Consider the following 27,381-nt stretch of genomic DNA (forward strand, 5'->3'; position numbering starts at 1 on the left):
ACAGATCTATAAACAGAGGCTGACATGACTGATCCCTGAGCTATTGTGGGCTTTGATGAGATTGCATTTGTAACATTTCCTATGCAGAGGTGACCACCAGTATATGTTTATTTCCTCTAGGAACATTATAGTGGGGGCTATGTTTTAGGGAGAGAGCAAACATTTAATTTTATTTATTTCCTGCATTTGCCCGATATTCTGCTATTAATGGGGATCTTCATCACTGGCCCTTTGACATCCCCCTAAGATCCTTTGCCTTCTTTTCCCACCAGGCTGCAGCTGCCTCTGGTGACCACAAAAGAGTGCTTGGCATTCCCTAGTTGGTCACATCACAGAAGAATTATTATCTAGGGTGCACTCTGGAGGTTTGGGAAAGCTCCTGATTCCCCACATGTCTTTCAAAGGCATACATTGTTTTAGTCACCTGTGAAAGTAATACCCATGGATTATTTGCAGATAAATATTAATGCTGCATCTATATTGAAGCAAAGCGCAAGTTGAATAGCTTTATCTACATAAGGCCCCAAATAGATTTAATAGAAATTTCTTCCCAATTCATATGTTATTTACTCTTGATATTCAGTAAAAATTCACACCAGTGAATATAATGCTTTTGACATATTTCACTTACGAACATTAGAAAAAAGGTCTTGGGAGAGATTTAAATTATGATTACTAATCCTGTGCCAATTCTGTCTCTGTCAACTCTGAATTGCTAGCAGGAATTGCTTTTCTTGAAATGAGAATTGCTATTTTGAAAACATATATTGATAACAAGGAATTCCCTGCCCCTAATCACCCCAAAGCATTCCCGAATCAGGGCTGAAAGGGACTGCAGGGGTTAGCTGCCCCGAGGCTCTTGTTTCCCAGCTGCCCAGAAAATGGAAGTAATTCATCCGAGATCACTCAGAGTTAGTGGTAACTAAGGAGCAAGACGGTATGTCAACAAGGTGCTGTGATTACTGGCATGATGGTTTGGAAAGAGAAAAATGAAGTTCCAAGCTGCTTCCTTTATGTGCCAGAGTATCAAGCAAAGTTTTACCCATAATGAAAACTGGAAAGTGTGTTGAATCAAGTAGAGAATTTGGGGTAAATTATTTCAAAATAACAAACATACAAAAGATATACCCTACCCTTCCTCTATATTGAATTCAGCCAAGCCATCCATTCTCTGTATGAGTGTGTATATATGATATAAATAATATCTTTACATCTGGATCTAGAGTGATCTAGTGATATTTCTCTCTCTCCATATATCTGAGATGAGAGAGAGAGACAGAAATATCACTAGATCAATTTCTCTCTCTCTCTCTCTCTCTCTCTCTATATATATATATATATATGATGGGGGTGGAGCAAAATCACCACTAAAGAGAAAGAAAGAAAGCAGGTAGAGACAGGCTAAATTGTTGCTTTTCAGTGGCTTCTGTTTTTTTTAAAACAAATTTATAATAAAATTTTGAATCTTTCATTATATTACCACCAAGACATTTTAATAAAAAGAGATATGATTTTCCATCTTGCTGACTTTGGTTGACCTATGGGATATCTACCATTCACATAAACATGTCAGTGACATCAATAATAAAACCAGTATTATTCATTCAGCCAGGCGGAATGTATATTTTCCTGTGAGGCCAGTGTTGTTCTAAGTTCCATTGAGCCACACTCTGAATCCCAGGAGAAGGAGGACACAGTCCTTACCCTAGAGGTACTGGATGTTCAGTTTGCAGAGAATATAAAGCTGGAAGGGGAACAAATGCAGTCTAGTATAACAGAATCAAGAGTCACAGTGATTTTAATGGCATATATTCTGAACCAAAATCATATAAAATATACATGAAGTTTTGTCCCTGGGTATAAAAAAGAAAGAAAAATTGCACAAGATGGGAGCAGGGGGACCTAACTTGTAGAAAGACCTTGGAGGGGCATGGATTAGTTTTCTGTCACAGGGGCAGCTCTGACAAAGTGCCAGAAGCTGGGTGGCTTGAACAACAGAAATGTCTTGTCTCACAGTTTTGGAGGCCAGAAGTCTGAAGTCAGGTACCAGTAGGGTTAGTTCCTTCTGGAGGCTATAAAGAAGAATCTGTTACATGGCTTTCTCTTAGGCTTGTCTCTTTGGTTTGTTGATAATCTTTGGCATTTTTGCCTTGTAGAATCTCTGCCTTCACCTTCACATGGGATTTCCCTGTATGTGTACGTGTTTCCAAATTCCTCCTTTTCTAGAGGCATTGTTCATATTGGATTAGGACCCACCCTAATGACATCTTAACTGTTACATCTGCAGTGAGCCACATTCTGAGTTCCTAGGGGTTAATTCTTCAACATGAATTTGGGGTGGAAGACACACTCCGATCTATAATGAGGGGCTTTCAAGATCTAAGTCATAGTTTACGTGATATATTTATAGTCTAATTAATACAGACTAAGTCTAGCATAATGCTTGAAACTATATTAAAGTATGGTTTACAAATTATAGCAGGGGTGGCCCCAATGGACTCTTACAAAGCAAATTCAGATTGTTGTGCAAGCAATCTCCAGACCACTTCAAATTGTAAAAATGAAACTTTGTACCCATTAAAAATAACTCCCTATTTATCCATCCCCTGAGTGCCTGGTAACCATCATTCTACTTTCTATTTCTATGAATTTGACTATTCTCAGGAACTCATATAAGTAGAGCTTTTTGTAGTCCTTTGACTGGCTTATTTACTTAGCATAAAGTCCTCAAGGTTCACCCAGGCTGGAGCATATGCTAGCATTTCCTTCCTCTTTGGGGCTACATAATATTGCACTGTGTGGATATTCCAATAGCAACAGACTGCTAATAATTTGACCTCTTGGGTACCATGAAAGTTGCCTGATACAGATAATGGACAGACCATTGGAGGTATTTTGGTGATCAGAAAGGGAAAGGGAGTCAGAGTTCACCTTAGCCAGGGTTTGAGGAAAAGACTTTTGTGTTATTTACTAGGCAGGGAGTGAGGGTCTCAGGGAATAAGGAAGAGAAGGAGGCAAAGCCAATACAAGATAACTTACTGGGTCAACCATGGCCAAGTGACACTGGTTACCAAACTCTGAGAGGCCCATGGATGAAGGTCCTCTGAAAAACCTTATAAATGGTCTCAGGACCATAGAGGGGAGAAAGAGGGAAGAATTTATTCTGAATCTGTCTCTCCTTGGTCAAAGACTCACTCTGTGGTGGTAATCTCTCCACTCTTCAAGGCTCTGCACAGATGGGTGCCAAGAAGCATTCTGCAGCCTCCCACACCTCGGAGTCAGCAGGAAGAGCCATGTTAAAGAGGTGCAGGTATAGGCAGGAGGAAGACACTTCCAGGTTGTTTCTTCATGGAGTTACTCAGAGCTCATGCAGAGCTGGCTACTGTTGCAGTAGCTGGAATACAAACAGGTGAGCATCTGAAGATTTCAGGAGAGGAGTCTGGTACAGAATGTGAGAGAAAACAAGTGATGTGTCCTGGGTCCCCAAAATGCAACAAGGTGCTTTTCAGGTAATACCTAATGCAACTTATGTACCAAACTGGATATTATTTAGGCTCAGTGAAGTTAATGAACTTGCACAAAATCACGCAGTTAAGACTACAGGGGCCAAGTTGGGATCTAGAGGTAATTCTATCCTATTGCTTTTGAATTGAGAAATTGGGCTCCTGTTCTACCCATGAATCACATAGTGAATTTGTTTGAATTGAGTAGTCCATTTCAGGTCTCCTGGCTAAATTGGGTCTGTGGACTTACAAAGCTGGGAACCAGCATCTGGGGTATAGTGACCTCGCTGAGGATAGCTTCTCTCTGTGGTATCTCTATCTTGTCTCTCTCTACCGGTTCTAAAATATTAGCAAGTCTGTCAGAAGACCTGTTTTGAGTTGCTCCGGAGAGTATAGATTGCCGGGAGCAAATTTCAGCTTTATAAAAGGCTTCAGAACCATAGGCTGCCTGAGGAGGTGAAACCTTTTGATGTTAAGTGACCTGGGTAGACCAGAGCAGCACTAGTTTCTGTGAAGAGAAGGATCTTCTGAGTGGTAGCTCTGTATGTGAAACATGAGGGGAGAAGCCATATTTTCTTCTCTAGGCATGGAACTGATTTCACTCAAGGAAGATGTGAGTAGCTGTGCCTCATGACCTTTCCCCCTTTCCCTCTTTTCCATCTGCCCCTTTCTTCTGCCTTTTCTCACCTCTTTCCTTTCGATTGTCTACCCTCCTTTTCTGCCCTCTTTCCTCCTCCTCTTGCAAACTTCCCTCTGTCCATCCTTCCACTCTTCTTTACCAGAGATGATTCTTTGCAAGCAGAATATAAACCCTTAGGACTTTGAACAGAAGAGACTTCTGGGAAAGGAATTAGGAAACATTAAGAACCAGCAATAAGGTCAGAAAACCAGACTTGGGATCAGGACATCATGAGACTGGGACTATCAGAGCTTTTCGGATAAGAGGAAGGAAACCCAGCAATTTTTAACTCAAACCCAGTCCTCACATCACTTTGATAGGAAACACAGCTCTAGGAGAGTGTAACCAATCAGCCCACCAAAGTGCATGCTCTGTGATCTTGGATGAATAGAGTTCGAGTAAAGAAGAGTCTAGCAGAAGGTCTTTGCAGGGATCTCTCAGCTTCTGTGGTAGGAATTCAGGGCCCTTTCATAGCACCCAGTGTATGGGGCTGAGGGGTCAATTACCAAAGGAAATCAAGGTATAGTTATGAAGGAAATGGATGCCCAGTGGCCAAAATTTTTTTTTAAATATTTATGTGTCTTTACTCCCATTCCCCCCACCACCTTCTTCAACTACCTCACAACAAGAAATCTTGAATGTGGTTTTCATGAGCCCTTGCTCCTGGTGGAGGTCTGAGGCCACATGTTCTGACATTTCCTTCCAAGTGATAATGCATTATATCATATAGCACCTTGCAATCTATCATGTACTTGAAAATCTATTATCTCATTGCATACTTGCATTTGCTCTGGCTATGAACTACATTGTGTTCCTGCCCTCTCCCCCAGATGCATATGTTGAAGCCCTAACCCCTTATTTCTCTGAATATGACTCTATTTGGAGATAGGGCCTCTAAAGAGGTGATGAAGGGGTATCTGGGTGGCTCAGTTGGTTGAGCATCTGACTCTTGATTTCATCTCAGATCATGATCTCAAGGTCATAAGATGGTCATAAGCCCCACATTCGACTCACACTGGGTGTGGACCCTAGTTAAGATTCTGTCTCTCTCTCTTCTTCTCCCTTGCCCTTTCCCCTTACTGCTTGAGCATGTGTGTACACATACTCTCATTCTCTAAAAAAAAAAAAAAAAAAAAGGGTAATGAAGTTAAAACAAGCCTATTGGAGCAGGCCCTGATCCAATCCATCTGCTGCTGCCCTCTTTATAAGAAGAGGAAATCTGAAGACCCAGAGAGACACCAGGGTGCACACTGAGGAAAGACCATATAAGGACACATGTGGAATGATAAGGCAGCCATCTGCAAGTCAAGGAGAGAAGCCTCAGGAGAAACCAACTCTTGAGTTTGGACTCTAGCCTTGAGAGCTGAGAGAAAATAAAATTCTGGTGTGTCAGCTGCCCCATCGGCGATTATCTATTATGGCAGCCCTGGAAAACTCGTGCATTCTGTATGCAATGACCACTATGACTCAGGGGAAGAAACCAAGGCTTAGAGAGGTCATGTTGTTTGTCAAAGCCCCACAGTGAAACTAGGTCTCCTGGTTCTAATCCAGGTCTCTCTCTGCTACATCAATTTACTTCTTTACTTTCTGCTGCCATCTTCCCACTGCTGGAGATCAAGCCTGTCCTGATGGGTCTGTCCCTCCCCCCTGAGTCCTAAGCTCACAGAGGGAGTAGAAAGAGCCTGTGGCCTTTTAGTTGGATTTAAGCTGTTGAAGACATCACCATCCATAACTGTCAGCCCGAAATGTACTTTCTCTTCTTTGGTCCCTCTAGCTGATGAAATAAGACGAGACTCAGTGACTGCTGTGACAGCAGAATAGCTGACGTGGTACTTACTCTCTCCCAAGTGTTGGCTCTCTTACCAACTGTGCAATATGGAGCTCTAAGTGAATGTGATTTATTGCTGATTTAATCAAGGGCCTTTAATTTCAATAGTGATTAGCCGTCTTGTTGAAAAAAGTCACAGTAAATTTGATGATGCCTCTACCAAGATTATATACAACAAACAGTAATATTATATTAAAAGGGGCCCTTGGTCAGCCCAGAGGATACTGGGTTTATACTGTGAGTCATATTACGTTTCGTAATCTTATCCTTATGGGTTTAACCTCTTGCTCCCATCTAAACTGTATATTTTGAACTGGGGTGGGGCATATGCATCTATAAATAAAGAACTCTCCTAGAGGGAGCTAGCAGATACCAGCTAATGAAACAAATCCTCTTATGTCATCACCCATTATCTACTTAGGTATTGGACATCCCATTGTATCTTTGACTTTGACCTTCACTACAGCCATTCGTTCTTCCTAACAAGCTACCTCAAAAAATAAATGTACACTTCATCCAATTCTGAAACCTTATATTTCAGAGTATAAAGTCGATCCAGATGGATTGCTCCTCAGTGTCACCATGATGTGTGATAACATACCTAGCAGGAGAATTTGTCACTCACAGACATGCAGTCCTGGAATAACTGGTGTGTGCCTGGCCTGGGAGGGCTCAGTGTGTGTTTGCACAGATGACTTCCTTAGGACTGTAGCCCCACCAGAGGGTAGAATTAGTGAGAAGTACTTTGGAAAGTCCTGAAAAATTCTTAGCACAGTCATATTTTCCTTTCTTCCAGTGCAGTGCCTCTCACTTAGCACTCTTAGACCAAGAAAGAATGCTCATTGATTCTGACATGGTGGAGGACAAATTGCCCCAACACGCAGAAGTGCAATACTGTTAACCAAATGAAACAGGAGCCCGAATAGCACAAGTCATACGAATAAAGGCTGATCTGAAGGAAAGGTGAGCATTTGTTTTCAATTCAATAAAATAGGCTTATTTTCTCCATTTGCACCTGCTACATAAATAATGGTTATTGGTATACTTAGCACAGTCTTAACAAGAGGAAATTTTTGTGAGGGCAGTCATGGACTTCAACACTGAAACAGAAGAGCTTGTGTGCATAGAATTTTGCCTAGTATTAGCTAAATATCCATGATAAATGTTGGAAAAACATATAGGGTTATTCAAAACCTTTAAAATTGTCAGACTCCAGCTGTTAGGATAAACAAACCCTTACCAGGAATTTGGTTTAATAGTGTTCTGTCTTTATAACTGGCCATACCAAATTATCAATGGAAGTTTCATGGCTATCGTAGGTTTTCATGAGTTCTGTGTTTATACAAATACAAACAATTTTTCTTTTTTATCCAGCCCTGTTCCCATGATTGGAGCAATAGGAGTGTACAAAGGGATGAGAATTGACCCTTAGTGTTTGATGATAATAAAGAATGAGATTAATGAAAGCATAAAGCCACAAGTATAACCTTATCAAGTGTCAGGGTGTTTGCTAAGTGAATACAATATAGAAGAGCAGAGAACTTTAGCCAAGTGGTTATGGTATCTGTCCAGTGGGATTTAAGGGTGAGTAGAGATGTTTCACGGATGAGTCAACACCAACAGGTTCATATTTCAAATTTTTTCAAAATCATATTTTTACACAAATACTTCAGCTAGAAAGCAGCTTCAGATAAATTAAAAGAAGATAAGAAATCATCCAAGTTGACCTTATGCAAAGACAAAGTGTGTGTGTGTGTAGTTGTTTTCAAAATGGGAACATATAACAATAATGTATGAATGGCTTTTCATGTCAGTAAATATATTTCCACAATGTAATTTTAATTGTTGGGTAGTGGGCAGCCCTGGTAGCGCAGCGGTTTGGCGCCGCCTTCAGCCTGGGGTGTGATCCTGGAGACCTGGGATCGAGTCCCACATTGGGCTCCCTGCATGGAGCCTGCTTCTCCCTCTGCCTGTGTCTCTGCTTCTCTCTCTCTCTGTGTCTATGAATAAATAAATAAAACCTTTTAAAAAATTGTTGGGTAGTGTCCAATAATATGAAATGATTTCTTTAATTCCCTATTGTTGGGCATCCAGAATGTCGTAAGCCTATCATCAATAATGCTAAACCGAACCACTTTATAACTAAATCTTGGTGCTTACCCCCAGGAACAAATTTAGAAATGGAAGTGCTGGAGCAAAGCATATACACAATTTTAAAGCTTTTGATAGGTATTGCCAAATTGTCCTTCAGAAATGTTGTACCAAAGTTCACTCTCACCTGTAATGAATGAGCATGTCTGCCTTTTTATATCTGTTGGCAAAGAGTATTATAATTTAAAAAAATCTGTCACATGATTTCTGTTGAATTCACTATTTCTGCATTTGGATGGGGATGAACCTGCTAATCCCTTTGCCCCAACACAGGCACACACACACCCACACCCACACACACCACACCACACACAGGCTTGTCTAACTGAGACTAGACCAGTGTTGGCAATAACATTGTCAACTAATTATCAGACCCCATTCCCCATTCTCCACAGTATGTGTGTGTATGTGTAGGTGTGGGTGTGTCTGGCTTGTGTGGAGGTTCACTGGGAGAGAGCAAGGACAAAGATACTGATGACCAGAATTCCAGAAAAAGGTCCAAGACGTCGTAAAATCAGAAAAAGGCTGGAAGGGAGTTGAAAGTCTGAAGTCTGAGATGAAAGGAAAAAGAGAGAAGCTCTGATAGACATTGCCAGATATCCCATTCTTCTCTAGATCTGAGCACTGGGAATTCTGTACTTTTTAGCTCCTTTCAGTTGGATGGGGCCATGTGACCATTCTGGCCAATGGTCACAGTGAAAGTAGTATTTATCCTTCCAGGTTGTAGATTTTGAATGGCTAGAGCATGACGTTCAGTCTCTCTTGCCCTGCTCCAGTGACATGGAAGACTTGGATTGAGATGTTAGAGTATGGGTCAAACCGGGTGCCTCAGTATCTGGTGGAGCAGAACTCTCTGCCTACCTGTGTGGGTCACATAAGTTGGTATGTGTAAGCAATAGCCATTGTTGTGGTAAGCCACAGAGCGTCTGTGGTTGGATTATTATTGTAGTCTAGTCTAGTCTATTAATACATAAAATCAAGTAACTGATTCCAATAAATTCCATGAAAAGTAAGGGAAAGATTTCTAAATAATTGCCTAGAAACTTTTGTTATAATGGACACTTCGGTTCAACAGTCTTCCTCAGCAGCCCTATGTGTAAAACAGAGAGAAGCAGAGCTGCCTTGGAGAAGGAGCCTCTTCATAAACCCCCAAGATGCTGGTTTGGAAACACCAGCCTGAAAATAAAAAACTAGCATTTGCATGCTGGCAGGGGTAGTGTGCTTAGAGGTCCATCCAGTTTAGATGGTGAGTGCTCAAAGGCAGGCAACAGTCACTACTTTTTTTTTAATTGCAAATAAAAAGTTTAATTTCGGAAACTGAATTCACCTGTTATTAATACACTAAAACATAGTCAATGCAAATTCAGATTAATAATAGATACAATAACTTTTATATAAAAAGATAACTTTTCTAAATGGTCGTAGGTGAATGAGTGAATTGTTTCACCCAGAATATTTCATTAATTTGAAATAAGAACATGAACCCTTTAGTAGATGTGGAAGCAAAAACTCTGAAGATATTTTTGTTCAAGGAATCTGACAACTGATACTTCATTCTGATATCCTTAACATTCTAAAATATCCCATTGATGGCTTACTCTTCCCTGTTCTTGAAAACAAAAATCTAAACACCTAAGGCTATTCTTACATGTTATAACATAATCTTTTTCCCTGTTAGTGAGCTATCTCTTCTAAAAACAATTTGATACAGAATTTGATCAATTTGCAGATCTTTTAAGGTTCCCAGATCCAATTCTGACATGGTCTGGGGAGGATGCCCCTACATACAACACCAAATGATTCGCAGACACCAGCAAGGTGTCTCACCTCGAATCTGACACTCTACCCAGAGACAGTATCAGATTCCATGGGTTAAAGTTTCAGCCTTGCAAGTCTGCTTCCATTCCTACTTTACATACCAGGTGCAAGCCCCAGGTAACATCTGTGCTTCTGACACATCGGCTAAACGTTGGGGATTCCAATGACCTCCTTAGGTTGGATTGATTTGCTGGTGCGGTTCACAGAACTCAGGTAAACATTTAGTCTACCACTTTATTTAAGTCTACCACTTTCTATTTATAACGAAGGATATAAATCAACACCCAGATGTAAGAGCTGTATAGGGCAACATGGAGAAAGGGCATGAAGTTTCCATGCCCTCTCCAGCCACAATGTCATTCTCTCTGCAACTCCATGTGTTTACCAACCCACAAGCTTGAACTCAGCTTTTTGGGAGAGGTCTTTAAGGGAGGCTTCCTGGAATCACCTTGATTGACTAAGCCATTGGTCATTGGCTGATTCAACCTCCAGTCTCTCTCCTTTCTCCTCCTGTGAGGTCAGGGATGTGGGATGAAAGTTTCAACCCTCCACAGGGCTGGTTACCATGGCAACCAGCCTTACCTTGGTGGGGTGGCAGGCAGTGTCCAAAAGTCACTTTCATCAACATTAACAAGGGTTTGGGGAGAGAGCAAGGACATTCCAAGGGTTAGGAAATTCCAAGGGTTTTGGGAGTTGTGAGCCAGAAACTGTGGACAAAGATGAAACACCTATGAGAAATATAATTTATAACCTGAAATATATCTATATTATTTAATATATATTATATAATATATTATATATATATTATATATATACATATTTATACTTCTTATAAATCATAGGGGGCCAGGGCACAAATTTCACAGGTAGTTTCATAATGTAGGGACACCAAACAGGGTTCCTGAATCAAGGGCCAGTTTCTAGACTTGAGGCTTTGCCAGTTGGCCAAAAGCACAAGAAGTGTTGCCAGAATCAAGCCTTGTCCCTAAGGCATTAAGTGAGGTGCACAAGGGAGTGGTCAAGTGGACACTTTAAGGGGAGAAAAATCTTAATTAAATCTTGATTCTCTTCCAATTTTGGAAAAAGGGTTTTGTGTGGGGATAGGGAGATAGAAATTTTTCTACCTAAAATGAAACTCCCTGGGGATTTCAAGCAGCAGGAAGCCCAGTGCAAAGCTCACCATTAACCAATTAGTGTGATCGATGTGCAGAGCAAAGACTGGTAAAGAAAGCCAAGAGGAAAATCACCCCAGCTCTGAATTAACGGGATTGCCTGTTTACATCCATTGGGTCTGAGAAGTGATTGCCAGAACATTGTTTTAGTTTGCGGTGTGTGGGCAGCTGTAAAAGTCTGCTCTGTGCAGGAGCAGGATTTTAATGATACATATTTTATAAAGAATAGCCACACTCTGCCTTGAAAACTTACCAGTGTCAAGTCCTCTGATGTCGGAGTATTTCCCCCTCTCTCATTATGGGAGTCCTCAGAACTTCTTGTCACAAGTTACAATCTTTTGGACCCCTTCTGTAGATCCTTGATCACATTTTACTGATCACATTTTACTTTGCTGCCGAGTTATAAGAAATTTAGGCAGTTAGGGAAGTGCAAATCAGACCTTCTGAACTCTGAAGCCTTTCCTTATTATGCGTCTTATGCATCCAGTTTGGGGTTGAGTAATTATCTTTGACACTGCAAATAACAAAGTTTCCAAAGAAAGCTCTACCATATAGAATGCAAATGCCAAACTGTATATCAAACCAAGTGTGATGATTAATTTTTTGTGTCAAATGGCCGGACCACGCATGCCCAGATATTTGGTCAGACATTAATCTGGGCATGTTTTGTGAGGGTGTTTCTGGATGAGATTACCATTTGAAGTGATAGACTGGGTAAAAAGTTGCCTCCATGTTGTGGGTGGGCCTCAACCAATCAGTTGAGGGCCTGAATGGAACAAAAAGGGTGATCCTCCTAAGACTAAGAGAAAATTTCCTCTGCCTGACTGTCCTCAAGCTGGCACATGGTTTTCTTCTGTCTTCAGATTGGAATGGAAACATTGGCTCTTCTTGGGTCTCTAGCCTGTAGGCTTTTGAGCTAGAGCAACATCATCTATTCTCCTGATCTTCAGGCCTTCTGACTCAGACTGCAACTAACTCACTGACTCTCCTGGGTCTCCAGCTTGCTGAATACAGATCTTGGGACTTACCAACCTCCATCACTGTGTGAGCCAATTTGCCAATTCCTTTTAATAAATACCATTATAGATAGATAGGTGGAAACGAATATAAGACAGATACAGATATAGGTATCTTACGGTTTTGTTTCTTGGGGAGAACACTTGACTAGTAACAGCAGGAAATGACATCTTGCCTTGGTGGAGGGTCATGATGCTTTTTAGTACCTGGGAAACAGGATACCTAAAATAAAAACATACTTCCAACTTTATTTTTTTATTTTTTCCAATTTTTTATAATATTGGAAAAAATATTTATGTCCAATATTTATAATGGACAAATAAAAATTGTACCTATGTAAGGCAATTTAAAATTCCAACTTTAAATTGCACATTGGCAACACTGCCTCAGGATCTGTTTCAGATCTTGTGTATTGTTTACTTAATTAGGATAATTTCCAGAGAATATATACAGTGTTAATATATTGCTCTGGAACAAATAATAGCCAGGAGCAGAAACATCTGATGCTTTCCTTTAACAAGAAGCCTGATAATATCAACTTCCCTATAGTTAAGAAGTGTGAATTGGTTCTTGCTTGCCCGAGTTTTCAAATCTTTGGCAATTAAAAAAATCATACCACTGGTTCATTTTACACTTGACTCAACCTTAGAGTACAAGATCTGAAGTATTTGCACTTCTGGCCACTCCACTGTTGTCTTGCATCCACGTACCTTGGCGCATTCTATGTCTTTGGCTTGGAGAGAAAAAAAAAAACGCTACATTGTGTAGAAGACACTCCTACTATTTATCCTTGATATTCTAGCTCAAGGGCCACCCTCTCTGGGAGTTTTCTTTACTCTCTAGAAAAGGTAGGAAAATTCTAGTCTTCCCAGATGCACTCATTTCTGCTACAGGAATTGTCCTATTTGTTCCATCTGCTTATTTTAACCTCTGCCTTCCCCCTGGGTAGAAAGTTTCTGGACACAGGACCTTATTTTTATCTTTTCATATTGTGTTGCTATAATATGAATGCTAGCTAGCACTTATTGACTACTTATATTCTAAAAGGTTTTTCATGAATGAATTAATTCAATCTTCATGATGATCTGATGGGGCAGATTTTATTAGTATCTTTATTTTAGGCTGAGGAAACTTACATGAGAAGAGTTTGGACACATTACTCTTCTCTTCTGTTTGGTTGATCTACAGAGCTTTCAGCCAAGACATTTTCAGTCATTCTGGAATTTCCTTATTCCTGAAAAATCTGGCTTTTGTTAGCTGCAGGTGAGCTACCCACAACATTGAGTGTGGGTCTTATCACTGAAGAGGGGCAAGTCAGTTCAAGGGAGCCTGGTATAGCAATTCAATAAGTACTCCAAAATTTGTTACTTTCATTTTTTTCCAGCTTTATTGAGGTATAATGGACAAATAAAAATTGTACCTATGTAAGGTATACAATGTGATATTTTGATATATATATACATTGTAAAATAATCACTATAATCAGGCTAATTAGCGTATCTATTGCTTCACATAGTTTTCTTTCTTTCTTTCTTTCTTTCTTTCTTTCTTTCTTTCTTTCTTTCTTTCTTTCTTTTTAAGATTTTATGTATTCATCTATGAGTGAGAGAGCATGAGTGGGGAGAGGGGCATAGAGAGAAACTGACTTCCCACTGAGCAGGGAGTAGGACATGGGGCTTCATCCCAAGACTCCAGGAACTCCAGGATCATGATCTAAGACACTTAACCAACTGAGCCACCCAGGTGCCACATTGCCTTTTTATTCCTTCCTTCCTTCCTTCCTTCCCTCCGTGAGAACACCTAAGATCTACCACCTCAGCAAATTTCAAATATACAATACAGTATTCTTAACTATAGTAACCATGCTGTACATCAGATCTCCAGAACTCATTCGTCTTGTATAACTGAAATTTTGTTCCCTTTGGCCAGAATCTTCCCAGAGCATTATTCCCCAAGCCTCTGGTAACCACCTTTCTCACTCTCTGCTTCTAGCAGTTTGACTATTATAGATTCCTCACATAAGTAAGATCACCCAGCATTTGTCTTTTGGTGTCTGGCTTATCTCATTTAGCATAATATCCTCCAGTTTCACCCATGTTGTTGCAAATGGCAGGATTTCCTTTTTTCTTTTTAAAAAATTTTAAGGCTGAATGGTATTCCATTGTATATATATGCTACTTTTCTTTACTCATCTGCTGTTGGATATTTAGCTTGTTTCCATATCTTAGCCATTGTGAATAATGCTGTGATAAACATGGGAGTGCAGAAATCCCTTTTAGGTACTCTTTTCATTTCTTTTGGATAAATATTCAGAAGTAGTATTCTGGGTCATATGGCAGTTCTACTTTTAATATTTTGAGGGATCTCCATACTGTTTTCCATAGTGGCTGAACAATTTACATCTCACCAACAGTCAGAAGGGTTCTCCTTTTTTTCACATCCTCACTAATGTTTGTTATCTTTTGTCTTTTTCATAACCTTCACTTCTTTATTCATTCTTTCTCTCTCACACACATATGTATGTATAATTTCCAAATTTCCTTTTTAATGGCATTGTTGAGGGGCTAATGGAGAGGACTGGCATTGAGAAAATCCTTCTTTTTTTTTAAATTTTTTTTAATTTATTATTATTTTTTATTTATGATAGTCACACAGAGAGAGAGAGAGAGGCAGAGACACAGGCAGAGGGAGAAGCAGGCTCCATGCACCGGGAGCCCGACGTGGGATTTGATCCTGGGTCTCCAGGATCACGCCCTAGGCCAAAGGCAGGAGCTAAACCACTGCGCCACCCAGGGATCCCGAGAAAATCCTTCTTGTAGGTGAGGATGAGAGGGGGGTGGGAGACCAAGGCAGTGGAACACTCCTGTTTTTCTCAGGGCTGTCTTTCTCATCCTCAACCCACCTTTATCTTCTCCTGCAGCATCCCTTTAGTTGTTGCTTGGTCTCCACTCCTTGGATCCCTCTAAGGCTATAATGGAACATCTCAGGGAAATCCCTGTGGGTCAAGTAGAGGACAAGTTCCTCCTGAAAAGTGTCTTGATTCTGATTGGTAGGTTAAGCATTGGAGAGAAAGCTTTGTTCTTGTTGTGAGGAGTTGCCAACGTTTCTCCTTAAACTACTCAAGGAGAAAGCCAGGTTGTCCAAATGGTGTGCCAGCTCAAAGAAGGCCTGGGAAAGATTAGATAAGGATTCATCTCATGCTTTACAATAGCCACATGTCTGTGGGAAGTCTCTGACCTTAGACAATCAAACTCAGTTTGGAAGATTCCAGTTTCAAGATAGTTGAAGCAAATTAAAACTTGATACTTGTCTGAAGGAAGACACTTTCCTGCCTATCAGCATCCTCCCCCTGGAACATCAACCAGCGATCCTTAGATGTACATTATATATCTCATCATTTCTTTGCATTTATGGGACTAAATCTCTGGGTAAATGAGTGAATCTTTCAAAAAAGCCACTAAGAGAAGACTGATGGCCCAGAAACAGGACCTGCTAGTGGCCAGCAAATCTCTAAAGCAGCCTTGGGTTGCTCTCCTTTGATAAAGATGCAAATTACGTTTGGTATGACTTCTCAGAAGATGCCTGCCTTTGGAATGGGTATAAAATTTTTTCCAGGTTCTTGAGGAAAGAGAAAATAAATGCCTCTGTGCAAAATGTCCATGTTGTTTTATAGTCGTTCCCATGACCAGGAAATAGGCAAGAAGTTGGATTAACAATTAAGCAGTAGCATGTTAAAGAGATTTCCTTTTCCATAGTAATGTGAGTCCAACACAGAAGATGCCCCTAACATCAAATTGAATCATCACTTGATGATAGTTGTCCCAAATTTTATGAAACCCAAAGGTGTATTCAGAAAATGAAAATGTGGATTCATCCATAATTTTATTCTCTGGTGCCCACCTGCAGGGTGTTCCCCGCTTCCAACATGGGTGAGCATCTCTGCTGTAGGAAATAAAAAAGATACGAGGTCTTAGGGGACCAGCTCAGCTCTATCTTCACAGACTCCTCTTCAATCAGAATGCCTATACTTTCTTGCCAAATCATTTCTACTTGGCAGGTCCTCTTATGTCTGAGAAGAGAAATCCTTATTAAAATTTTATATACACGTATTTTTCTACAAGATAAAGGAAATTGGACTAAGAGACTAATTGTGGTCAGTGCTTTCTGGTTGAAGGAGTCCATACTCTCAGGAGAATAACAGGAAGTCGGTAGTGGTATCCAAGTGGCTCTAATGGTTTTAGACAAACTATTATTGTGGATGTTAGGACCCCAGACACAGGGTGCTTCATTTAATGCCTTCTCTAGGTGAGAGAACTTTCTGCAAAGGGCACTGATGTCACCACTTCCAAACAGAGCATGTCATAATCTGCACTTTTGTCCTGTGAGCTGACCCAGGCCACAGTGTTCCCAAGGTGGGAATTCAGGGGTATCAGTAACTCCCTTATCTAATTAGAAGGGTCACAGACACACCAGATGACCTCATTGCACTTAAAATTGATATTCAGAACAGACTTGGGAGTGTCTCCCTATTATAATTTTATGTGCAGCTATCACTGTGACCAGTATAAAATGAGAATTTGTGACAGGGGCTTATTTTAAATGTCCTTGCCAGTCAATGCAGATTATGGACCATGGGAGACACAGGGCTGCTATTTTCTTGTAAAATGTAGCTAATAAATATGTAAATCAGACTATCTTTATTCATAACCTGGCAGGGATCGGACACGAGATAACAGCCAAAAAACACTATGTTATCTATAATATTAAGTGATTTAATATCTGAAAACCTCAAACACTAGGAAAAATGGCATGAAAAAAACATTTTTTTTCCTGATCAACTTTTTGGTGAGCAGTATTTAAGATGCCTGTTAATTCTTTCTGTGCACAAGCTTGGAACTTGAAATTATATATATATATATATATACACACACACACAGATACATTATATATATATATATTTTTTTTTTTTCCTCTCCTAAGCCACTTTGTACTTTCAACAGAGGCAGTACTCTGTCTTTAAAGGAAGAAGCTTTCTCTCTTCTCATAATTACCTCCCTGTTAGAAGCTGCTTCTTCAGCTGTGGCCCATCCTTCTTATTTTGTTAATAGGAGGCTTGGAAGCACCAGCAAAATCCCTCATGCTTTTATTTTCTTCTTGGGTCCAGGACACCACAAGGTGGAGGAAGCCCCTTGAGCCAAGCTTCTGTAGCCCCCCATCTAACCTTCCCCTGCCAGCCTGCTGATGGCAGCTTCCCCCGAGGTCTATGCTGCCAGGATTGCTGAGAAATGACCTTCCTGTTAGAAACTAAGGGACACATTTCCTTTCAGAGATGTGTTTTTCTCTGGGTCATCCAATTATCCTCACCCAGAAGAGTAATCACTGAGACACGGAGCACTCTTGGAATTGGAGGAATTTTAGAGGTCATCTAGCAGGGTTAACGCTTTAGATCCCCTGGGGAAAGAGGCTCAGAAAGACGGAAATGGATCCTCAGCCCAGTTCTGGATTTCCCCCAGTTCTGTGCCCTGACCTTGGGCAAGTTACTTCACTCCTCAGTCACAAAACTGGGATAATGATGCTCAGTGTGGAAACAAGAGGAGCTCTCTAGAGAAGAGAGCTGACACAGTAAATGGCCCAAGGTAGGCACTCAACACATGTGAATTTCCCTCATTTCCCTCATTTTCATGTCCAAATGAGGAGTTTATGTTAAACTTTGGACCATGCAGATGAGCAGATTCTTCTTCAAAAAGTAAATGTTCATCTAATGGTTTATGATGTATATGTTCCTTTCACCTGTATTGTCTCACTGCATCCTGGGAAGGAGAGGTAGGGGATGTCACCCCCATTTACCTGTGAGTGTGCAGAGTCGTGGAGAGGTTAACCACTTGTAGTCTTCCCTCATACTGCTGTGTGCATCCTCTTAATCCTGCTCCATGTTTTCTCTCCCCTAGCATTTATCATTTTCTAACTTACATGATTACGACCTTTACCATGTATTGTCTTTCCATGCCTGCTAGAATCTGAGCTTCATGAGGATAGCTGCCCATTCTGCTTATTTCCTAAATGAACCTGAAAGCCCAGAATGGTGCCTGGAACTGAGTAGACAGGCAATATTTGATGACCAAGCTGTGTATGTAATAAGTGAGTGACAATGAAAGGCTCAGACCCAAGACGTCTATCTCTAAGTTCCATTCACCAAGTAGCAAGGGCATGATATTGATTACTTTGAAAGAGCATGATCCAGATGAACATATGACAGGGAGGAAGGAGCTGGGAGGGAAGGAGAAGGAAGGAAAGAGATGAGGGAAGGAGAGAGGAAGGGCAGGTGACCCTTTGGGGAAGTACTGCCCAGAGTGGTACAAGGCTCTCTCCTCCAATGCACCAGGTAGATATCATCACCTCCACGTCACCTCTGCACAGTGGCTTTGCAGACAGATGATAAGCAACAAGGTGTCTGTCCTCGGTTCTCTCAGCATCACCTCTGCCAGTATTTCAGCTCCTGGCATCACCTTCAGAATGTCACCATGATACCAGATGCCTCCTACTCAGCTCTAAACATGACCCACAGGAGCAAGACGAACTGTTTTTAACTGTGCAAATGCAGGGTTTCATCTTTGATGAGAAGATCTGGGCAGGGCTTAGTACAGTCCCAGAGGTGGATGTCCTCATCTGCCACAACAGATACAAAGCAGTCATCTTTGGGACATTTTCGTATCTCTCTGAGTACTATCTAGAAGGAGAGACATGGGATGGTCTGGCCAGGAAAGAAGTAGAATCATTTCCCAGAAGGTACACCATAGTTCCAGGGGAAGGGGAAATTGGAATGAAGCCATTTTGAGTCTACATAGGCAGCTTTCTGAAAGGGCAAGTTTGTGTGCCACAACCCCAAACCCAAAACCCAAAAGTCCATTCTCAGAGACCTTTTCTTATTTATTTTTTTTTTTTTACCAGTTATGGAGACATCTTATGCCCAAACCCCTGTGGGAATATCTCCTGTCTTGCTTGAGTCACCAAACACAAGAGCAGAAGGCCTTCCCCCCTCCACCAGGATGTGGCCTCCCCCAGAGGAGTTTTTATTGTCCTTGTACTCTTCTCCCCACCAATTTGGTTACACACTGTGGGCCTCCCTGGGTCATTTTCTTCCTTGTGCAGCCAATTCCTGTTATTCGAGGTACCTAGATGTGTAAAAATCACCACAAACATCAAAATAGCAAATTCAGAAACATTGTTTCTGGGGGAAGTGCAGGGTTAGGTTTTTGCCAACCTCTGATCACATTTTCATCCATCCATAAGCTTGTTTTAGATATGTTTCTGTGTAAGGCACTTTATTTATTTATTTTAAGGATTTTTATTTATTTGGCAGAGAGAACAGAAGCAGGGGGAATAGCAGAGGGAGAGGGAGAAGTAGGCTCCTCACTGAGCAGGGAACTTGATGTGGGGCTGGATCCCAGGACCCTGGGATCATGACCTGAGCCAAAGGCAGACACTTAGCCAACTGAGCCACCCAGGTGTCCCAAGACACCTTATTTATAGTAGATGTTGTTGACTCATCAACACGGAGCTCACGACCAACAGCAAAAACTCATGCCTGAGCAGAGCTTATTCACACACCTATTTTCTCCGTGGGGCACATTGCAGCCTTCTTGCACTTAGGACCATGGGACAGCGCTTCAGCACTATGCCTGAAGGCCATTGTAAACAGCGACATCACCAACCAAAAGCACAGAAATGTGAAAAACATGACACTAAGTAGACCATGATAAGGGCACTTGTTTACAGAATGAGAGCTGAAGCAAGAAGGCAGAGTGGTACCTTGTTTGAACCCAGCTGGGAATGTGCACATTGGCAACTCGAATTTTTTGCCGCTCTGTCTGTGTCTGCAAATGACCATGACAGTGCCATGACTACTGACTCGGAGTTACAAATACATTTTAGCAGGTGGGTGAATTGACAAATTGGAATCTGTGAACAATGAGGACGGGCTGGATTTGCAGAAGTGGTTGGCAGGGTGGTGTGGTTTCTGGGAGAATACATCCACAGCCTCCAGCCAGCAGTTCCCTACCAAGAGATACCAAGGGGTAGATCTTCCTACCCCTGAGGGAGATACCAAGCACAACAGTCGTCAGTGGTTTCACTAAATACTCTGTGCTCCATGACGTCATATCATAATCAAATGATCCCACATTCATTCCATATTTGGTCCAAGAAGCCAGGGTGTGGCATTGGAGTGTGAGGGGCCAAGTCAAGTGGAGATCACCACCACCACCACCACCACCACCACCACCACCACCAATCATCACCAACAACAATAAAACAGGAAGCATTTACCTTGTGCCAATACTGTTGTAACCACTCTACACGGTGAGCCTTCACAGCAACCCAGTGAGGCAGGTTCTGTCTGTAACCTTACATTATCAAAGAAGAAACTAAGTCTTTGTCAGGTTAAGTGTTGGGCTAGTTTCAGTAAGGCCAAGTGTTTACAGTAGGTGAGTTTCTCTTAGAAGCTACATGGTATGGCTGCCCAACACTGTGAATGTACTTAATGCCACTGAACTATATGTACACTTTACTTTTTAAATTTTATTTATTTATTCATGAGAGACACAGAAAGAGAAGCAGAGACATAGTCAGAGGGAGAAGCAGGCTCCCCGGTGGGGGGAACCTGATGTGGGACTCGTTCTAGGACTCCGGGATCATGCCCTGAGCTGATGGCAGACTCTCAACTACTGAGCCAAGCAGACATCCAGAACTGTACACTTTAAATGAAAAGTGTTATGTTGTATATATTTTGTATATGTTTTACCACAATCAGCACACATATACACACACAATGCATAAAAGTGTCTATTTCTCCGACCCCATCATGGAGTTTGAAAGCCTCTGTGCCTTTGCCATGCTGTTCCTTTGTCTGAACGCCCTTTCTTGGGTTGTCTGCTTATTCACCCTTCAAAATATGCCCCCAGCCGGGTCATCTCTTTTGTGAATCCTTTTCCTTTCCTGTTTTCCTTACCCCCTCCATCCGTAGAATGAATCACTCCTTCCTCGAAAGCAATTCTGAATCTCCTACATATTTATTATTATTACACGTGAGATAGCAAATTGCAAACATTTGCCCATGCATCTTTCATTTCTGTTCTTGCCTGTGACTCCAGTACCTAGTACAGTCTCTGACACACAGCAAATAATCAATAGATGTTTGTCAGATGGAAGGAAATTTTCACTAACCTATTTTCAGTATTAGGCAAATGATCATACCTGCCACAAGGCCTGAGATACCAAATGAAGGGAGAAATTGTCATCCCGAGCTTAGACCAAAGTTTCTGTCCAGCCAAGACGTTTGTTTGAATGTGGCAATTGCTTTTTATTACCATGAAGGCCTGTTTTCCGTGATTCCAATCTAAAAGTCATTTTGGAATGTCATCCATGAAACTATCTCAACTTTTCTGTACCAAAACTGCTATCGTATGACATTTTCATTTTACTCAGAGCTTTCATGTATATCACTTTATTTCACCATCACATGTGCAAGGTGGCAGTCTGAGGTGGTGACCACAGACATGCTGGGGTCTCGGATTCCAGTCCCCCCTGCTCCGCACCCCCCATACTGACCAGCTCTGTGATTATGGGCAAGAACTTAGAAATTCTGGTTCATGGACTTACTCCCTGCAATAGAGGAGTAATGCTCCTTTCTTTGTCTTCTTATCCAGATCATTCCAAGTATCAATGAGATAGTATATGTGAAATGTCTTTGAAATTTGGAAAACATTTTGAAAATAGAAGGTATTTCTGTAATTTGGTTTATCAGTATCCTGTTTAGCTTCCTTTACCGCAAATATGTCTCTTTTCAAGATCTAGGCGTGTTCTACTTTTCTAGGACCCCGTGACCTAGCAGAGAGGGTATAGTGTGGTATGCTGACTGCCTCTCACCTCCGTGCTCATGGCAGACATCATTAATCAACCACAGCACTATTGCCTGGGCTCTGGATGCTTCTGAGCACACTGCTCTGCACAGGGCACGATTTTTTCAAATCATCCATTGTGAAGAGCCCGTTTTTTCTCTCTTTAATTTCCCACTCACAGCAGACTGGAATGCAGTCCTACTACCCACGACTAGTACACAGCACATGCCACAGTAGACTCACCACACGAGTTTGCAATCCATGGTGTGGTCCATACCCTGCCCAGTGAATCAAGTCCACTGATCACACACTAAGGTGTTCTGGCAACATTAAATTGCTGTACGAGTGCCTGAATGCTTATTTTCCACTTCTTGCACTTGGACTGTACTTTGATAGCACTGCCCTAGGCAGCAAGGCTCAGTTAATGTAGGTTAGCCTGTGAGATTAACTCCCTTTGCTGCTTCTGACCCTGACTCTTCCTCTGTAGAATGTGACGAACAGCACCAACGTCGCAGGTGCCTTTATGAGAACCCAATGAGACAGGATGTGAGAAAGCTCTTTGTAAACTCAGCCATGTTATCCAAATGTTAGGATATTACTGCAATCCCCATATCTATTGCCTACTCTTTGAAAATTATGTAACAATACATGTAAAAGCTTTGCTCAGCAAATGCAGGGTATTTTCTCATTATTATGGTCTATCTCTTTGTGTTTGTTTTCCTTGACCAATATGTTCATAATTTTTTTTGTTGTTCAGTTCTTATTTGCCAGCACTTCAACCCTATCGTGGGAGCATGTTAAAATGTCACTCAGTGTATCTGAGGCTTTCAGCAGGTCATAAAGCCTTAGAACAGCACAATAGGTGCCAAGTACCCCCACATCCTTAGCAGGGCTTGCTGAGAGATTGGCAAACCAGTTCTGCAAGCCGCAGCCCTGCAGGCACTTCCACGCTTAAGGGAGGAGGTAGGGAATGGTGCAGGAGGGCTTCTTAGACGGGGTAGTCAAGGGTTCTATGCTCCACATGTGTGCATGCACATGGTGTGTGTGTGTGTGTGTGTGTGTGTGTGTGTGTGGTAAGCATGGTGAGTACCCTGCAAAAGTGCCTGTGAGGGCAAAACCTAGCAAACATGTACCAACCACCTTCTATCCAGAGGGATCAACTCAGATGAAACTGATCAGTGTGGAAGATGCTTCCCTTTCTTCTAATCTGCTCACCCTCTTGGCCCTGCTTGGAACAGCAGAGACCAGGCATCCAGCCTGAAATAAGCTTGCATTGGGTGAGGAACTTACAATGCTTTGATCACCTGTACTTTACTCCACTAACAATAGGTAATATCTACATTGGACCCTACATGTTGTTGTCAAAACAAAGGGATTATTTATTATCTCAGAAAACAATTTATGTGGCACCTGGATGGTCCATTCAGTTGAACATTTGACTCTTGATTTTGGTTCAGGTCCTGATCTGATAGAGCATGGGGCTCTGTACTCGGTGGGAAGTCTGTACTTGTCCCTCTCCTTCTGCCCCTCCCCCTCCCAAACAAATAAATAAATGCATGTTAAAAGAAATTTTTTTTTTATTTATTTGAGGTTGGGGGAGGGACTGAGAGAGAGGGAGACAGAGAATCTCAAGCAGACCCCTGTCTAGCATGGAGCCTGGTATAGGACTTGATCCCAGGACCCTGAGATCTCGACCTGAGCTGAAAACAAGATTCGGACACTTCATCCACTGTGCAACCCAGGCAGCCCTAAAGAACAATTTAAAAACAGAAAATCCTGTCTGAGATTTCATCCAGGAATGGGAGAAAAAGTTGAGTTTGAAGGGACAGAAGGAAAAATACTTAAATTGATCTTTTAACCCTCTATCAAGTTAAGTTGATCCAATATATGGGTTTCATCTTCATGATTATAGTCCCTCTTCCCAACATTCTGCAGCTATAGGGAGTGTCATGACTGGATGACATAATATCAGGTGCAGAGCTAGAAAATTAATGAAGTCCTACATGAAGAGATGGTTTTCCATACTTCTCACATATTAGGAGAATGCTTTTGCAGAGACCTGGTCAACTCTGATCACCAAACTAGTTAGAGTTGTATTTCCTCAGAAGTAACCACCCTAGCTTTAATAATTAAACACAGTGCATCCAGCACCCACCACCTCTACCACTGTCATTTTCCCCACCATCACTTCCATCATCTTTACCACCACCTCCACCATCATGCCACCTCCGCTACCATCATCTCCAACTTTGCTTCACTTCCATCACTTCCACAACCATCACTGCCATCTTTCCCCATCATCAGCTCCATCACTTCTACCACCACCTCCATCATCATCTCCACCAACATCATCTGTATCATTGTCACTTCCACCTCTACCACCACGATTACCTTCACCTCCACATCCACCATCACCTCTACCACCACCATTGCCTCCTCCATCTTGCCATTATCATCACCTCCACCTTTCCCACCATCACTCCAACTCCACCACTACCTCAACCCCCATCACCTCTATCAACGCCTCCACTTCCAACTCCATCAGCTCCACCTCCTCCACCACCACCCCCATCACTTCTACCATAATCTCCACCACTTCCACCTCCAGGACTGCCACTACCACCACCATCATCATCTCCATCATCACCATAACAATTATTGCCATCACTACTGCTGCCTCTGCTGCCACCCCACCTACTGTTCTTAACCCCCTGTCACCAGCAAGATCTTCACTACCATCAGAGTCATTACTACCAACACCACCATTTCTGCCACAGCCACTGCCACCACCATCACCCTGCCACTGTTTATTATATATTAGTATGTCCCAAGCAATGCTAAATAATGCATGTGCAATATCTTATTAACCCTCATGTCTGTCTTTGTAAATAAGTACTATTATTATTCTTATTTTACAAAAGAGGAAACAGAGGGTCAGAGAGGTTAAGTAACTTGTCCAAGGATATAGAGATGCATTGAACTCTACTGTAGCTTGGTAAAACAAAGAAAATCATAGAAATGCAGTTCTTGGGGGAATCTACACTTGAGCAGCATCTTTCATTAGGTAAGACTAAGACATTCCTACTTCTCATGGTTTATCCCTTTGAAGTTACTTTTAATGGAGATTTAATTAACAGGGAAAATATACAGGAAACATCAAATTTCTAAAATATATCTCAAGGCTAAGTATCCCCTAAATCCTAATCCTAAAATGCTCAAGAGTGTTTTCAAACACTTGTTGACAGTGAAAAGGGCAGCCAATGGAGGAGGAGAAACTCTGCTTTTCTGGGGATAGTGGGGGCTCTGTGGCTCCTGGTGGTTGCTCTATTATTAATTTCCTGAACCATTTACTTGTTCCCTAATGACAGTGGTTTTGCGCTTCTTGGCTAAATCACTACATCAATGAGGTAAGTGTTTTTGGAAACCCTTATCATTATTTAATGCAGAAGAAAATGATCGCCCAGTCTCAGTTCTATCTTCAAGCCTCCTTTCTAGATTCTTGCTCTCTGATTACTTCCTCTCCTGTACCGGCATCATCCTCTCCAATCCCCAGACACACCCCGGAGGTGGTTGTTCAGCTTTCTTTTTCCTACCTCCATGTGCTCTTGATGAATATAAAAAGAGTTGCCCCAGCCACCCACAAGAGGACCTAGAATTTGAGTTGGTTTTGTTTTGTTCTTTCCTAACTGACATCTCTTGCTTAAGTACCCCTTGTGAACAACAAGGCATACCTATAGGGATAATGATAAAACTATCAGCTAGGTTCTGAGGTATAATTTGTAGATGCAGGATTCAATTGAATTGTTACAAAGATGGAGGTATTGGAAAGCATAACTTTGCATCAGAGTCAACAGGGGCTGAGGGCTGAACTCCAAGATGAAATATTGATTGCCAATAGATGCCACTTTTGAGAGCCAGCTCTTGAATTTCCCCCTCAAGTATGGCATGGTAAAAAGGCAAGCACACATAAAATACTTCTGCTACATATGGAGCATGATGCTTTCCTAGAGGGAAAGCACTTATATAATTGTCAATGTTAAGAGCTAAAGTTGCTACTTTTTTAAAAAAATAAAAAGCCAGTTTTACTTGAAAAATGACAAATAAATTCTGGTTGCTTGTACTTGGGCATTTAGAAAACATTTTTCTAAAAATATATCAAGTGAAGCCATCATGTTAAGTACAATAACTGAATTTTTGTTGCCAAAAATAAAATTTAAGGTTTCAAGTGAAAATCAGACTTTTGGAAAATTTGTATTTGCCATCGTGAGCTTGACAACTTTCCAATAATGACTTTTTTGATGTAGATTTGTGGTGATGTTATGTAATTTTACATATGGTATAATGAAATATGACACTTAGAGGATCAGCATAACTCAGTGAATTAATATTTTCTAAATGGTTTCTGCGCCATGTTACAAAGACATAATAAGTTGAATATCTATTCAAAGTACAAATTAAACTGATAGATTTTAATGTAATAGTATATGAAAAATGTTCATTAATAATGTTTCAAATTCTATATTGCAACTAATATTTAAGAAATTGCAACTTGCTGAGAGTTGATGTAGTAGTAAAGACAAATATGCACAATTACTGAAAAAGACTATTAAAATCTCTCCCAACTACAGTTGTATGGTGCCATATTTTCTTCATATACTTCAAAGAAACCAACATATTGCAGCAGATTGCAGATATGAGAATTCTGTTGTCTTCTTTAAACTAGACATTAGAGATTTTTTTTTAATGCAAAACAATGCCATTTTTCTGACTAAATATGTTTTGGGTTTGGAAATACAGTATTTTTCATAAAAGTGTGGTATTTTTATTAACTTGTAATGCATTTGTTTTTTTAGTAAATTATTAAGTTGATATTTTAAAAAGTTTTCCAGTTTTAATTCTTAGTTGATAAGAATCAGCTTCCGCCACCATATATATTTATAGTTTATATTTAGATTTATAGTTATTTATTTATATTTATAGTTGATAGATATATATAATGTATATATTTAAATATGTTAGTATATATGTAAATGTGTCTGTGTTGTGCATATTAGATAAGCAGCTCTTTGAGGTCCTAAATAAATTTTAAAATGAAAGGATCCTGCAACCAAAAATTTAAGATTGTTGCTGTATCTCATAACAGTGTGGTAAAAGAAACTATTATGTATTTGTCTCCCTTTTTATTTATCTATTTAGGTATGTATCAGAGCATTGATTGAAGATTTACTGTGGGCCAAGTAAATCAGGTTTGAGGAGATACAAAGAGAGATATGACAATTTCAACAACATCCTTGTGTCAAGGGAATTACTGTTTTGT

The 27,381-nt window shown here is 40.9% G+C and overlaps 1 long non-coding RNA gene across 1 annotated transcript; it reads left to right on the forward strand.

The window, feature by feature from the left end:
• Positions 1-1,635: 1,635 nt before the first annotated feature.
• Positions 1,636-27,381, forward strand: LOC112653805 (uncharacterized). The gene is made up of 4 exons (XR_003132544.3): positions 1,636-1,711; positions 3,226-3,409; positions 6,807-6,973; positions 27,261-27,381. It is a non-coding gene; the product is annotated as an uncharacterized LOC112653805 (long non-coding RNA).

The sequence above is a fragment of the Canis lupus genome, chromosome 3 (assembly GCF_003254725.2).
Source record: "Canis lupus dingo isolate Sandy chromosome 3, ASM325472v2, whole genome shotgun sequence".
Lineage (NCBI taxonomy): Eukaryota > Metazoa > Chordata > Mammalia > Carnivora > Canidae > Canis > Canis lupus.